Source organism: Pollicipes pollicipes, unplaced genomic scaffold, assembly GCF_011947565.3.
Source record: "Pollicipes pollicipes isolate AB1234 unplaced genomic scaffold, Ppol_2.1 Scaffold_3681;HRSCAF=4319_pilon_pilon_pilon, whole genome shotgun sequence".
In the NCBI taxonomy this organism is placed as follows: domain Eukaryota; kingdom Metazoa; phylum Arthropoda; class Thecostraca; order Pollicipedomorpha; family Pollicipedidae; genus Pollicipes; species Pollicipes pollicipes.
In genome coordinates this window covers 2,217-14,592 of record NW_023596351.1, presented here as the reverse complement: position 1 = coordinate 14,592, position 12,376 = coordinate 2,217, and the positions used below count along the sequence as shown (strand labels likewise).

The window sequence follows — 12,376 nt, the reverse complement described above, 5'->3', positions numbered from 1 at the left end:
CCCTCACTGACCGCCATGTTGGGGTAACGGTCCGTCGGCCGCCCGGATGACGTCTCGCACCTCCAGCACAGCCCTCAGCGCCTCGTCAGCAGTCAGTCCCGGCGCGCCCAGCTGGTCCAGTGTCAAAGCTGATGTACCTGCCGGTTCAAATCCCCTCTCAGGCTCAGTACAGGCACGATCGGCGCAGGCGGTGTCAACGTGGGCCGGTGCGTGGAAGTAATCTGTGCCGGTAAATGCCCCATGTGCGGCCGATACAGGTGCACTTTCTGAAGACATTGAAACTAAAAACAATCCAATCTGGAGCTAGCGTAGGACGAATCACCGCTGAGGACCGCTAAGATCCGCTATGGTGAGAAAGAGGAACTGGTGGTGAGGAGGGATGCCGTGGTGAGAGTGCACTCGCCTGGTCTGCAGCGCCGCCAGCCTGTCATAGTCGGCCGTCGGGGCGCGCCGCAGCCGGTCAGCGGCGGCCCGCAGCGCCCTCACGGCCAGCGCCGGCCGACGCGGCACCAGGCTGTCCATCGCCTCCAGCGCGCCGGCGTCCCGTCCGGTCGGGCCGCTGCCGAGGTCAGCAGCTCGGCCAGCCCGGCGCCGTCCAGGCCCGCCTGCCGCGTGTGTCAGGGACGTCAGCGGCTGCACGGCGGGGGCGCTGACCGTCGGCACGGCTACAGGGTGCATTCGCTCCGGTTGGGAATAGCCACAGCACGGCCCCGCGCGGTGAGGACGGCGGGGCGGACTCGCACAGGGCGGAGACAGCCTCAACACGGCCCCGCGCGGTGAGGACGGCGGGGCGGACTCGCACAGGGCGGAAACAGCCTCGACACACGCCCTGCGCGGTGAGGACGGCGGGGCGGACTCGCACAGGGCGGAGACAGCCTCAACACAGCCCCGCGCGGTGAGGACCGGCGGGGCGGACTCGCACAGGGCGGAGACAGCCTCAACACAGCCCCCGCGCGGTGAGGACGGCGGGGCGTGATTAGCCGCGGTTAGTGCAGGCTCCCGTATAGTCAGCACAGCAGCAGTACTAGGCTTTACAGGTGAAGCAAGCGGTTAACGCATTATGATGTTAGAGCATCACATGCATACAAATCAAATCATACAAAGTCAACCGCACGACAGCCCTTTACAAAGCGTGCTGGGAACAGCAGAAGTGCAGCACACATTGCTGCAGGGGAAGTAGCCTGAGCCAGAGCTGAGCGGCGCCGCGGCTGGTACCCAGCATCTCCAGCTGTGGGGCAGCTGCTCTTGCGTCGGCGGCGACGGCGAGCCTGCCCAACATCACGCCACACGCGCCCGGCCTCGTTACCTTGGCCTCGACCTGGTACAGGAGCAGGGCGGTGCCGTGCGGCCAGCCGGCGCCGCCGCCGCCCAGTCGGGCAGTCAGACGCTCACACGCGGCCACGCAGTCGAGCGCCTCCCTGCGGCGGTGACGGTCACCAACGGTCAGCCTCAGCTGGGCGACCACTGGGCTGTAAACGGGGCATGTGGCCCACCTGGGTGCAGACCTACAAAGTTAGCCACCGGGCCCTGTGCTTGGCCCCCTCGGCGTGCTTCCGTGGGACAGATAAGTTTCACCGCAGGCGCCTGGAATGCGGTTTAGCCGACCTTGGCTGCATCATTCCGTAAATTAATGCACTGTTTTACGGTTCGATGCGATCTTTCATCAGGCGACACAACGACGCCGTTAGCACAAGCTCGTCAGCTGAGTAACGAGGAGAGCGGAGCTGTCGGAGCTGAGTTGTAGCTGAGCTGAGCTGAGCTGTCGGTGCGGCCGGTACCGTAGGTGCGCGTGTTTCTCGCGCTGCAGCAGGCCGGGCTGTCGAGCCGCCTCCAGGGCGGCGGCGGCAGCCATTACGGATGCCGTGCGGCACAGGGAGAGGCCGGACGGGTCCTGCGGGGTACAGGCAGGCTTGAGGTAGAGGTATCTCACAGAGCAAAGGAGAGGACCGGGCGGCCGGCAAGGCACAGTTTGGCAGAGAGTCGGAGGATCGTAAAGGGCGTGGGCTCAGAGGATCAGGAGATTCTGCGGAGCAGGCAGCCAGGGCGTGGTGGTCCTGTTGGTCCCGAGAACAGGGTTACATGCTGGTCCTGCAAGGCCGAAAGTTACGGCCCGGGCGTCCTTCAGCGTAGATAGCGAAATGAAATGTCCGAGGCACCATACGGCACGGCGAGACCGCAAACAAGGAGATGTAGCATGCTGACGATGGCGCTCGGCAGCTTCGGCGGCAACTTCTGCGCTATGATCTCTCGCACACGTGACGCCGGACATGACTAGCATCGTTTGACGGGTGTTACCTGGGCAGTGTCCGTCAGAAACAGGCGGCTGAGGGTGAAGAGGCGGCCGCGCTCGGCCGGCTCCAGCTCGCTGTGCACGCCACGTTCCAGGCCACGTCCGAGAACCAGCCGGCCGCGCCGCCATCGGCGCCCGGCTCGGCCGCCTGCCGCGCCGGACAGCCGGGTGAACACTGGCGCCGGACTCGTGCGGCAGCGTATGACTGGACTGCCTCACACACGGATGGACGGCTCACGGGGTCGCGTTCGCCACTCACCGCGGAAAACCAAACATACGTGACGTGCCACAGCGGCCCGACTTCCACCCGCCGCCAGCGCACGCCGGGGGTGACGACGAGCCAGCACGTGGCCGAACCTTGTGCATGTGGCCGACCCCACAGACCTGGCGGCGCTGCACGAAGACGAGGGCCGTCTCTAGAGCAGCGATCAGCGGTCCAACCGGCGGCACGTCCCCCTGCTGCTCGCCCTCCAGCGACTCGATCCGTGACCTGGCCGGAGCGAGGAGGCAAGGTCAAGCGCTGGCACGTCCCCCTGCTGCTCGCTCTGCAGCGACTCGAACCGTGACCTGCCCGAAGCGAGGGGGGCAAGGTCAAGCGCTGGCGCGTCTTCCCGCTGCTCGCTCTCCAGCGACTCGATCCGTGACCTGGCCGGAGCGAGGGGGCAAGGTCAAGCGCCTGCACGGTCGTGTCCGGTGGTGATGGCGAGGAGGAGTGGGTCCCAGACAGTTGACTCATGCTGGCATTGATGTTTCGGCTAATGTGTTGATATCATTATCAGCCTACGTTCTTGTCAAGCTCTCAGTAATCATGAATGCATTTTCTAAGCGTCACCGCAAATTGTACGGTGACGCTTGGTTTCCAACGTTTGTCTCTGCTAGAAGAAGCTGGTGGCATCGTATAAAGGCAGCTAACATGACCTAAGTATTGGTATCGGGGACTTTCCACGTAAGCCGACTCTTGCAGGATGCAGCATCTTGAACCGCTAGCCCCAACACAACCCCCTTATGGTACTAACCATGTCAAGCTTAGTCCCAAAAGCACAATACGACCGCAGTGCTACACACCACGGAACTCAAACTCAAATGCCGCGTCCTGCCGAGACACGTATAGACCCGACACTGCTCTCGGTGGGCGGGGCGGGGCGGCGCGTCCCACCTGACCAGACACTGGGCCAGCTGGACGCCATCGGCCCGCTGGTCCAGGTGACGCAGCACGGTCTCCAGCAGGCGCTCGTACAGTGCTGCCGCCTGGCGGCTGAGCGCGAATCCACACAGGCTGCGCCAGAGCCGCGCCACGGCCGCCCGGTCCGGCGCCGCGTCTGCCGGGGCGGGGGCGGGCACGGGTCAGTCTGACTCCACTGCCGTTTCAGGCGCTGTCGGGACACTGCCGGGACAGGGGCTGGGCGTTATTGGCCCAGTGCTATCCACGCTGCCCCGGCGGATAGTGCTGGACCAACGCATGCTACGGAAGAGGCGGGCAGACCTGTGGCGACAACTCCCATGACAATGTCAGCACTGACAGCGTGACAGTTACGAAACGGTCAGCTTTCGTAACTGTCACGTCAGCTGACCGTTTCGTAACTTGACAGTTACGAAACGGTCAGCAGCATCCTCACAGCACTGATCTGTGCTGACAGTGTCAGCCACAGGTCAGTCTGGACTTCGGTGCGAGAGACACTATCCAACAACGTCAGCCAGGGGAGTGGTCGACACATGTCTGTCCGCCTCTCCCGTATCATGAGCTGGTCTAGCACTTTCCACCGGGTGGGACAAGGGGCGCGACCTTGCACCGCTGGGATGCAAGGTCGTGCGATGGACCGATGCCCGCGGTAGCACTGCGAGGAAATCAAGGGCGCAGACAACAATAACGGAGCGGTGCAAAGCCACGGGTGGCTCAGCCGGCTTGCACGACCCACCGATGAGCGGCAGCAGCTGGAGCGCGCTCTCGGCGGCACCGGTGGCGATCAGCAGCTGCAGCAGCATGTAGAGCGCGGCCGGATGGCCGGGCTGCAGCAGCAGCGCCCGCCGCAGCGCCGCCTCGGCCGCCGCCAGCTCGCCGCGGTCGCGCAGGCAGCGCGACACGTTGCGCAGTAGGCGGCCGGCCGCGTCAGACTCTGGGGATGGCTGCCGGTGGTGAGCAGCGGCGAGGGGACCCCGGGACGAGAGCCGTAACGGGCTGGAGTTGAACGGTGTCGCGGTTCACGTCAGTCACCCTCCACGCGACGTTACGGCGCACGCCCCTTAAGAGGTGACTTAAGGTCTCATGGTACACGAGGGTCCACGAGCTGCCTAGTGCCAGAAGTCACGTGGGTCAGAATAGAATGCTACACGTGTCCACCACCGGCAGGAAGACAGGCCTGACAAAACATGAGCAGCGCTAGCTCGACAAGTACGGGCCGCCTGACTGACGGGAGGCTGAACGGTGTCGCCCCGCGGTCGTGCTGTTACCGAGTCCGTGTAGGTCGGCCGAGCCGCAGCAGCAGCTGCTCGGCTGGCTCCGACTGGCCGGCCTGCAGCAGTGTCGCGGCGCGGCCCCTCCAGCGCCGCCACCAGGACCCGCCAGCAGCCGGCCGTCTGCGAATGTCGGCCGCCCTCACTGATGGAGACACGCGAGTTTGGCGACGGGCATGGCGCAGAACAGATGTCATGGGACCGGCTACCGTTCACTGGACCACTACCGGCTACCATCACTGGACCACTACCGGCTGCCGTCACTGGACCACTACCGGCTACCGTCACTGGACCACCACAGGCTACCGTCACTGGACCACTACCGGCTGCCGGCACTGGACCACTACCGGCTGCCGGCACTGGACCACCACAGGCTACCGTCACTGGACCACTACCGGCTACCGTCACTGGACCACTACCGGCTACCGTCACTGTGCCCACCACAGGCTCTCGTCACTGGACCACTACCGGCTACCGTCCACTGGACCACTACCGGCTACCGTCATCGGACCACTATACGGCTACCGTCACCGGATCACCACGGGCTACCGTCACTGGATCACTAACGGCCTCGTCACAGGATTACCGCTGTCCAGTCACTGGACCACTGCTGTCCACGGTCACTGGACCACCACTGGCCGCAGTCACTGCACCACCACTGGCCGCAGGCACTATACCACCAATGGCTGCAGGCACTATACCACCACTTGGCTGCAGGCACTGGACCACCACTGGCTGCAGGCACTGGACCACCGCTGGTCGCCGCCAGGCAACAGTCACTCGAAACGTCGTCAGTCGCCGCCACGCACGACCCGCTTGACGTCATTCGGCCGCCGTCTGGGGCGGTCGGCCGCCGGCACCATCCGCATTGCCGACCACTGTCAGTACATCCGCACAAGTAGAATGTCGGACGTCTGGACGGCTGGGTAATACCACGTAATGTGGCAGCTTACAATGTCACCGGCAGCGCAAACGTGAAAGGCTGGAATTGACGCCGAAATTTACAAAGACATGCTGCGGGAGCCATCCTGCAACCAATTGCTACACATCAAAATCCGCCTCCAGTTAGCATCGCGCCCTCTTCCTTTAGCATCGAAGTCGGCTGACCTCTGTCCGTTTCCTGCACTTCAGTCGCTCCTTTGTGGGCACCGCAGTTGGCTGACCGCTCTGATCGTCCCGTCTCTCAGTCGCTCCCCTGTGGGCCCCGCGGCTGGCTGACCGCTCTGATCGTCCCGTCCTTAGTCGCTTCCCTGTGGGTCCCGCAGCTGGCTGACCGCTCTGATCGTCCCGTCCCTTAGTCGCTCCCCTGTGGGCCCCGCAGTCAGCTGACTGTTCTGGTCGTCCCGTCCCTCAGTCGCTCCCCTGTGGGCCCGGCGCGCGCATTAGCTGCTTACCTCTGAGCCCGTCCGGCTGGGCGCAAGAGTACTGGGCGAGGCAGCGCAGAGCCTCCTCGGGGCGCTCCAGCCGCAGCAGCAGGTGGACCACTGCGCGGCAGACGGCGCCGCTGCCGCCGCGCTGCTCGGCCCGCCCGGACGCAGCACACTCAGCGCCTCCTCGGGCCGCCCGTGCCGGCACAGCAGGTCCGACAGCTGGGGGACAGAGACGCCTCCCTAAGTGGTGGGCTCAAACGGCACTACCCCGGCGGCATGCCGCAGTGAAGGATCACGGTGTTGCCATCGCACATGATTACGTGGTGCCCATTTTCCCCTTTTATCAACGAAAGCCTCTTCACATGGTCAGTGACGCGATCCAGAGGGAAAGCCGACCACAGCGTTTCTCTCCGTGGACTTCCGCATCAACTGAAGCCCATTGGTGGCGCCGCAGCGGGTCGCACAGATCCACCGCGGCGAAGACTGCGCGCGAGAGCAGCGGCAGCGGGGCCGCCCGTTCGGACGGCACGGCGCCGGGCAGCGACCCTGACCCGGACGAAGTCGGCCTGCTCCTGACACCAGTCAGTGGCGTCCTGGACACAGTGCTGCAGCGGCTGGGTCGGGTCGTCGGCACGCACCCCGCGGCGCAGCTCGCACGGTCAGGATCAGCAGGCGCAGCGTCAGGCTGGCACCCTCTGCAATCACACAGCGGGTGTACCGAGCGTACTCGACTGACGCTGGCAAATCACTGGAGGATCTTTGGGGGCAGTGCTGCGAATCGCAAGGTATATCGTGGTAATACTGGTTATTGGAATTATTTGCAATTGGAACAAATCTTCTTTGCGGTTTGACAGCCTCAACGCATGCCAGCATATGTAGTATAGATATAAGCCAATTTGCTGATTGGAAGTGCCACGAGGTCGCTTCAAGTCTTTGAGGGATTCGGAGATATCAAGAGATGAGCTTGCAGTTATCGGGCGGCTGATGTGATCGGGCTGACGGGCCTGACCTGAGAAGGCCAGCTGGAGCAGCTGCCTGGCCCGGTCCAGGTCGCCGTCCTCGCCTCGCATCATGTGGCACCGGGCCAGCAGCTCGAGCGTGCGGGCCCGCAGGTCAGCTGGGCACTGCGCACGGAGCAGACCTTGCCCTGCGACAAGGGTGGGGGGGGGGGGGTAGCGCCAGCCGGTCACGGAGGGGGCGGGGGTAGTCTCACAGGCGCTGGGGTCGGCTCAGCGTCGCATCGGGTGAAGGACAAGACGCTTGGCGTTTTGATCGATGAATCGTGACGGGTTTGGGCTGCATGTCCCTGTTGGTTATTCCACTGTCCCCTTTTGTCTCTGTCGTAGTGGACACCACGAACACTACACATTGACTGTAGGGTCACGTTAGCATAATGATTTGCATGGGAAGGACACCAGACATGCGCGGTTGGATATAAAGCCACATATCAAACGAGCGGGGTCGGCTGGCAAACCGTCGCCATTTCACTGCTTTATGAGATGCACGTCGACTGCGCATCGAAGACGCTTCAGGGTTCCAAATTAATCATCATATGACGAGCGTTCCAACACACAAACATGTCAAGTCGGGCGGCCCCTGAAACGACTCCAACCTATTTCCAGGCTCCGGCTGAGCCAGTGAACGGCCTGCGTCCAGCCGCGCCCCTTGTACCGCTGTAGTCCGAAATTGAAGAGCAGCAGCTGCATGTACTGCAGCTGCTCGGCGCTGGCGTCGCGCGCTCCACCCGCCTCTCGGGCGGCCTCGTCTGCTCCAGACCAATCCTCGGCCAGGAACAGCGCCTCGGCGCGCACCATCAGACAGCCGAAGCGGGCCTGCTCGAGAGCCGCCAGCTGCCGCAGCGTGTCGGCGCGCCGCGAGAAACGTCGCCAGCTGGCTCTCGGCGGCGGTGCGGCGCGCCAGCAGGTCGCGCTGCGGCCAGCTCGAGCAGCACCAGCGCACGCGGCAGCTCGCCGGCGGCGACCCGCTGCCGGGCGGCCGTCAGCAGCACCTGAGTAACGCCCGTCCAGCGGAAGCGGGCACCGTCAGCAGCAGCAGCACGTCGGCGGCCAGCTGTCGGCTGAGCCGGGCCGTCAGCTCGGCCAGCGGCTGATGCAGCGGCAGGTTCCAGAGTCGGCAGACGAGCTGCTGCGCTAGACAAGTGCTGTCAGGCTCGTGCGGTATGGAGAGCACCGGTCGCAGGTGGTCGGCCAGGCGAGTCAGCAAGTCAGTGTAGTCGTCGTCCGGGCCAGGGTCATCGCATGCTGCCAGCTCGCCCACGCATCGCTGCAGGGGCCGGCAGCACGAGAGACTCGCGATCTTCCTCCATGACAAACCTCTGGCTGGCAATAGGCGTAATAATGAATCAATGTTACAAATTCCTCAGAAACCGAACGTCACAGTACTGAATGGGATCAAGGAACACTTTGGAATGGGACCCGATTTCAACAGATCGCGTCGACCGACTGCGAACCGCGCGGCAACCAGAGCCTGACAGGCAGTCCGCGCACCCTTGGGAGTTTGTTTTGTTTTGTTTGGGTTCGGTAGTTCGCCGCAGCTGCGCCTGTTTCATCACCTTCGATTGCATGTATACAGCTGTCTTGTGCACTGGCTGCAAGCCCGTGGAGTGAAACTGCAGGAAAATTGTGGTTCGGAAAGCTGTTTCGGGTTGTAAAGCGCATCACCATATTTGGATGTGAATGCTTGTTTGGGTGCACACTTATTGCACATGCTGGAGTATCCCAATTATCTTCTGAGTTTGTTCTTTTAAGGTGTTCGGTGGTCTAAACGCTGGTTTTGCCTTTGTAAATTGGGATGAATTTAATGCTGTTGGATATGCTGTGAACGGTAGATGAGATATGTGAATTTCTTGCCCTTTTCTGGTTATTCTGTTCCTCTTCTTGTGGTGTGGCTGACATGTAGTGAGTGTCAGGCAGCCAGAATGTTGCCTGGTTGTCAGAGTTGTGAGGGCACTGCTAGTACCCAGGCTGCAATACATGAATGCCTTGGTTTTTCCCAGTTGGCCATATCTTCAAGTGATAATTTATAGTTATTGTTGCAAGTCCATAGACTTCAAGTCTCTGAATTCAATGACAATATTGATAACTCCTGAAAAGGATCATTGAGGAGATTGAGCCTACCAGCATGTTACCTTTGAGTGAACTGTGGGGTGCTGAGGCAAACTTATTTCTGTGTTGTTTTGTTGCCAAGAGTATGCTTTTTAATCTGTACTTTGTGCATAGTTTGCCCTTAACATGTGCTCAATAGGAAGGCAGGCCAGTGGTATACCACTTGGTACCTTGGTGGTCCTACTGCATGGTGGGTGGTACCTGCATGCATAGTGGGAGTGGATGATCAGAGGTTCCAGGTGTTTGAGAGCTATGTGCATTGAGATATTTTGTAGAACTCAGCTTTCTTGCTCATTCAGGAAAAGTATAAAAAAATTGGAATTGTGATCTAACCTCTGTCTGAGCTTTCCTGGTGTTTCCAGGGTAGGGAGCCGTCGAACAGCCGAGCTCTAATGGAGGTCTGCACCCCACAAGGTGTTGCAACCAGTTTCCCACTAAAAGATAATGTTTCCCTTCAGATCTTTCAAACATGCTTCCAACATGAACATTTGGTGGCCATCATGCAGCTTGAGCACATTGGCAATACTTCTTTCATTGTGCCTCTCACATGCCCAAAACACTGAAGAGGCATGCCCTTTGACATCTGGAGAGGAGTGCATTGTCAATTTGCATGGAAAGTCGGGGGATGGATACTACACAGAAATCATCATCGGAACACCACCACAGAAGGTAACAAATATTAGTCATGTGTTGGTCTTTGCAGTTGACAAGTTTGATCATTCTTTTAGATGAACACAGTCTTGAACACAATATGCACCTGAGGTTTGGCATGCATATCTCTCACTTAACCACAAGCTTTGTGTGCAGGTGTGCTTTCTTGAAATGAAAAGTCTGACCATGAGCCAGTATTGTTGAGCTAGCTGTGCTCAGTTTGTCTAGAGTGAATATGTTGTGACATGCCATTTGCCATTTCAGCTGAAGGCACTTATTGACACTGGGAGCAGTAATGTGGCCATTGCTGCATTGCCACATCCCCAGATCTCCAAATTCTTCAACCAAACCATGTAAGTTTGTCCGTGATTGAATACATGCCACAGCAACAGTCTGACACCACACTGTAGAGGGCTGTGGAGTGTTCATGAGGGTAGTGGGACAATCATGCTCTTACTTCAAAGCTCCTTGTTTATGGCAGGTTCAAGGCTTTTATGCTTGATTGTGCATTAGAGCTAGACAGAGCATGAATATGAACTGCCAGCAAATGATGCACCTCCTGAGCTGCCCATTGCTGCAGACCGGCGCGCGCTAGCGGCCACAGCACGTGTCCATTTCCGCCCGTCTGCCCACCCGCCCTGCGTCCCTGCAGCGCCGTCCTCTGCCGCAGATCGGGCACGCTGCGGCCACAGCACGTGTCCATGATCGCCCGCCCGTCTGCCCACCCGCCCTGCGTGCCTCCAGCGCCGCCCTCTGCCGCAGATCGAGCACGCTGCGGCCGCTGCACGCGTCCGTGATCGCCCCCCGTCCCCCTACGTCCCTGCGTCCCTCCAGCGCCGCCCTCTGCCGCAGATCAAGCACGCTGCGGCCGCTGCACGCGTCCATGATCGCCCGCTCACCCGCCCTGCGTCCCTCCAGCGCCGCCCTCTGCCGCAGATCGGGCACGCTGCGGCCGCTACACGTGTCCGTGTCCGCCCGTCTGCCCACCCGCCCTGCGTCCCTCCAGCGCCGCCCTCTGCCGCAGATCGAGCACGCTGCGGCCGCTGCACGTGTCCGTGGACGTGCCGTATTCGCAAGGCTCGTGGCGGGGCTGCCTGGTCAGCGACGTGGTCCGCCTGCCGGAGACGAACGCGCCGACGGTACGCTGCGACGTGGCGCTCATCAAACACTCACAAAACTTCTACATCAACGGCTCCGAGTGGCAGGTGCGCGACCGCTAACGGCCCCAGCCAGGCTTCTGGCCGGACTGGTTCCCGGGGAGGGTTGCTGAGGCAGCGGCCATATGTAAGAGCTGGTCTGGCAGGCTGATGTTTTTTTCGAGGTGACCTCAAAACACTGATCTCCTGTCCGGTGTTACTTCTGACTGTTTCGTTGCACGTATATTGTACGACTGCTGACATGACAATTGTGCGTGCCTCCACAGCTGTCAATCTAGCGTGTTAGTTTTTTTTTCTCAATGAGGTTTGCTATGTGTTGATCAGTAGCGTTCCAATATCCGAGTAGGCTGGCCGCCCAAAGCGTAACCTGATCACCCCGCTCTATCCGTCATCCTCGCCTCTTCACGTCATCACCTGGCCGCAGGGCATCGTGGGTCTGGCGTTCAAGCCGATCTCGCGCTGCCCACTCGTCGGTGGCGACGTGGCTGGACGCGGCGCAGCACGTGCGGCTGGGCCAGCTGGGCTCCGTCTCGGTGGCGCTCTGCGGCCCCGGCCCCACCGTCGACACCACGGCTACATGGAGTTCGGTGAGGCCGCCGGTGCACGGCACGAGGAGCCGCCCGTGGGGGGTGGCGCCGAGGGAGTTCCGCAGGCGGTTGTGGGAAGTGGAACGAATCGCGTTTAGTTTTGCCGAGTCCAGCAGCGGTGCAAAACAAAGGGAGGGGGTGCGGGTTAGCGGTACGTTGAAAATGTCGATGCTCGGTGTTAATAGCAAGCCAAGGTTAGCACTTCATGATGATCGGTGATTGGGTAGGTTGAGGCTCGTCGATTTTTTTCTATAATTTGAATGACATTTTGATAGGCAGCTGAGTGGTGGTTGTTTGGCATGCGAGGTGCGTTGTCTGCGTTTAATAGACCGTTGTGTTGCAGCTGCACTTCTCAGCGTAAAATATGTGGTTCTTATTATGCCCGCGACATCTATCTCCGCGTTGCTGAACTGTTGGTTGCTGTGTTCCGGCCGTCCTCTCTAAAGCTTGCTTATGACCTGAATTAAGCCATGCTTTGCCTTCTTGTGTGTGGCTGCAGCAGTCTCAGTTAAGGGGTTTGTGTCATAGTCCGTCGTGCTGACGCCCAGCTGGCCCGCGTTAGTTGGAAGGTATGAATAGAGCGTAGTGTTAATCAGAAATCGCACCCAAACTGAAGGATTCGACACAATGCGTGCTGTTGTTTCCTCTATAAATGCTCGGTCGGAGAAGACTACTTTCAACGGCTCACACGCTGATGAGATTGAGACCTGAGCCGACCTTGCCTGACTTAACTCAGGTAACGGTT

The 12,376-nt window shown here is 60.5% G+C and overlaps 1 long non-coding RNA gene across 2 annotated transcripts; it reads left to right on the top strand.

Annotated features, from left to right (window-relative positions):
- The first annotated feature begins 8,692 nt into the window (after positions 1-8,692).
- LOC119092925 (uncharacterized) lies at positions 8,693-11,037 on the top strand. 2 transcript variants are annotated; one of them, XR_005093569.1, is made up of 4 exons: positions 8,693-8,756; positions 9,695-9,905; positions 10,152-10,240; positions 10,912-11,037. It is a non-coding gene; the product is annotated as an uncharacterized LOC119092925 (long non-coding RNA). The 2 variants fall into 2 exon arrangements; XR_005093570.1 differs by having other exon boundaries at positions 8,702-8,729.
- Positions 11,038-12,376: the final 1,339 nt, after the last annotated feature.